We start from the raw sequence: 3,993 nt of genomic DNA, 5'->3' as shown, positions 1-3,993 counted from the left end.
CCTCTCTATCTCTCTATATATATGTGTGTTATTGTTATTGTATTTTTTGTTGTTGCATGCTGTAGGAGGGTTATGTTACATGTAACATGTTACTGCTGCAGGTTACATTATATTTCATCTGTTAAGGCCAAAGCTTGCATAGCTCAATTGGCATCCAAGTATTGCTATTAACTACGAGGTTTGTAGTTTAAATCCCCAACTTACAATTGCTACACTCAGAAAAAAAAAAAAAAAAACCATTTGCGAAGAGTTCAATCGCATCCTCTATGGTGAAAGATTGGTTTGAGTAAGGAATTTTAAGGACCAATTGGTTTGGTTCAGTTCGGTCTGTAGGTGTGGCCAATCTTCTCTCTCTAGTCTCAATGCCAAAATCTTCCTTTCTAATGATCTCTCTTTGCCAACATTACAAGAGCTCTGTTAAACAGAATAATTTCTCTCTCGAGCAACTCGCAAGCGCACAACTTTAAACAAATTAAATCAGTTGGGGGCTGAAGGTTGTTGGCAATGAAGCATTGACCATAGTCATTTGTTGCTGACAAAGCACCAACGACGATGTTCGTCTTTGGTGGAGCACTGTTAAAAAGTTCATCATCTGTGAAATGCCAGTAATGTCGTTCATCTTCGTCCATAGTTTACTCCTCTCTCCATTTAAGGGAAATCTCAAATGATCTAATCCATTTCAACTAGAAATTATGAGGCTTTGGTTGAGTTAGATTGACCAGTAAATTTGAGTTGGAAAAGGTGGGGAATCTACCTGAATTTCTGGGTTGGTTGGATGAACCTCCGGATGCTTAACCTAATCATTTAAATTTTATAATTTTTCTAAAGTTTCAATTTAATTCTTCACGAATTCAATTTAGATTCCAATTGATCTAAACAAAATGGTGCATATATTTTAGGGAAATTGTGATATATAGCAAATTTGTGATGATAAAATTTGAACTTAATCGGTAGAACAACAAAATTGTTTCCAGCATGTGGATTTCAATTTTCGTAGTCCTTCAATTGCCTTCAGTAGATGTGCAGCTGACGTTTGAAATTAAACTATTTTTTAGATATTTAGATGTCACGCCCCCTCTCAGACTATTTTCTTAGTCTAGACAAGGACATGATTGTAGCAGTTATCAACCCTTTTATAATATTTATTGCCTACTAACTCTAGCGGAAAAATTATGATACCAACATGCAATCTCAAACACAGCAGTTGCCTCTATAGCCAAATAAACATTAACTATTAATACAAAACATTTATAGAGATTACATTACAAGTCTCATAAGTTCCAACACCCAAACTTAGTCCCTACATGAAACAACTACAACATGTGTACAATTTGACAGTAACCATCTAGCTGACGGGTTACAAGAACTCGTCTTTAAGTGGCAGAGCAGATGCATAGCTACCTTTGGAGGATTTAACCCCTACCTGGGGAAAGAAAATATTTGAAAAACGGGGTGAGCTTGCTAGCCTAGTGAATGACTTAAGAAAGAAAACCGGTGCTCATGCATAAGTCTCAATAAAGAGATCATATTGAAATTATAAACTTTACAGTAACCTTGTACTGAAATTTAAACATTTTCCAAACATAAAACATGTAAAGTTATTTTCATCATGAAACATTGAATTGTTCCTTAGCTAAGAATAACCTTGCTATTGTTAAATCTCAACATCAACTGCTTAGTCAAAAGAGAACCTTTTGCTCAATCTCCGACTTAGTCAAGAGAGAACCCTTTTGCTCAATCTCTAACTTCAACTACCTACATGCATGTGGTTATAAGTACCGTCATACCTTAGGTACTACTGCTCAGATACCTTCTCAATGTCCCTCAGTATCGAGCTGCTTGGATACCTTCTCTATGTCCCTCAGTATCAAGCTTAAAGTAATACTAGTCATACTATGACTTTCTCTTTAAAGCATGTAAAGCAAAACGCATAGAAAACATGTCTTTAAAGGTACTAACGCATGCTTTGTGCATTTAAACACACAAAAAGTTTTTCAACAAACTTTCATACATGGCATGCATTTGAAAACAATAACTCATAGTTTGCTTGGAAAACTACTTTGTAAAACTAGCTAGCATGAGAATAATCTTTCTTAAAATCATGGTTTCTTGAAAAACATTGTAAATACTTAGTCACTCACAATTTTAGGACTACTCCTCAAAGGTTGATATGCTTCTAGTACTAGTGTCAATCCTGTGGACACAAAAGCATATATTTAGCTACTACCATCGGTCTCCCTTTTGAGACTAACTCTCAAGTAAGCCTTGTATTTAGCCTTCCTCTAGAAGACTTTCACTCAAACGCATACTTGTTGTAGGTCTAGTACTTAGAAATTTCCTCGAGATTTTGGCTCTTGATATGTGTCCAAACACACCTCACAAACGCATCCCACTTGTGCAACCTACACTTGCTCTAAGTGTTCTTTCAGCCGCACATGGTCATCCACAAAGGCTACTGTGCATCCTAGCCTTCAACGCAAGCCTTTCTCAGCCCACACAGCAGGTCCAACGCATAGGAATGCTCAGCCCTTAGTCTGCTCGAGTGCCTACTTTAAGCTGCCAACTTACTCAACCCAAGCAGCTGCCTGCTTGTTTATAAAGTTTCAGATTCGACTTACTGAATTAATAACTCGAATTCTAGAGCTCATCTCAAGAAATTTCCTTCTACAAACTTGTTTATAATTGTCTTAGAAAGCTTACTTAAAAATTTCAACTTCAAACTTTTCGTGGTTCGTCCTGGAGCCTCAATTCTTCATCAACGGCCTGAATTTACCTGTGAATTGAACCTCTTGTCAATTTCTTCCTTCTTTGGCCTTATTCCAGTGATATCTTCTTCTGACAGCATCACCTCTAAAACTAGACTCTCAGAGCTTTCCAACGACACCAAGATCTCTCAATTTTCACGAAGAAATTGTTCAAACTGAGCTTTTGATGTTCAACCTCCCTTTTATACTACTTCCCACTGTTCACCACTAATGCCTAGCATGACACCTTCAGCTCAAGTGGAGTTGAATTCAGTGCTTATGATAGTTGTTTCCGTTAATCGGTGGTTAGGACTGATTACTTCATCTATTATCAACGCATGCTTCAACTAGGTTCAACGCACACCTTAGTTCTCACACAAACCTATTCCAACGCATGTGTTTTGTGCCTTGGCCTCCTCTCGACCACAATCACCACACATTCAGCCCTTTCAACTTTGTAAAGCCTGACCCACGCAAGCTCTACTCCTCGCATGACAAGCTTGACCAACACACAGCTCTAACGTACACTGAGTAGCCAACGCTCAATGCCCAAACTAGTCCGCTCGCACGCCAACCTTAATCGTCTAGCTCAGTGCCCACGCATAGCTCTCGCTGTCACTCATCGTGTAGCGCTTACCCCATCGTCTAGCGCATCACGCTTATCGTGTAACGCCATCGCCTAACCCTTATGCTTATCATGTAGCGCCATCACCCATCATTTAGCACTATTGTCTAGTGCCTCTGTTGTTCTAACTAATGAGAGGGAAATGAGATGGGAAGTGTGTAAATTTCATTCTAGAAAATTCCATATAAATACATATCTTAAGTCTAAAAATAGATTCCACAATGTTAACAACTAATCCCGCTAACTCTACAAGAATAGGAACTTAGACTTGATTACAACTAAAAATAACTTCAACTATTTCTTAGAAACTAGGAATTGATTAGACCAACTCAAAAACTAATTTGCAGTTTTGAGTTACTAACATTCTCCTCCTAACTCAAATACTGTAAACACCTAACTTGCTCCTAAGAGCTTGAAAATGACTCACACAAAAAGACTTAGTAAAGATATCAACTATTTGCTCTTCTGAGCTGCAATGTACCAGTTGCACTTCTCCTTCCTTCTGTATCTCTCTCATAACATAATACTTGATCTTAAAATGTTTGATCCATCCATGAAAGATTGGATTCAATGAAATGGCTAGAGTGGCTTGATTATCCACAAACACCTTCACACACTTTTCCT

The sequence above is a fragment of the Benincasa hispida genome, chromosome 1 (assembly GCF_027475165.1).
Source record: "Benincasa hispida cultivar pf3 chromosome 1, pf3_genome.v1.1, whole genome shotgun sequence".
Classification (NCBI taxonomy): domain Eukaryota; kingdom Viridiplantae; phylum Streptophyta; class Magnoliopsida; order Cucurbitales; family Cucurbitaceae; genus Benincasa; species Benincasa hispida.
This window is presented reverse-complemented; position numbering follows the sequence as displayed.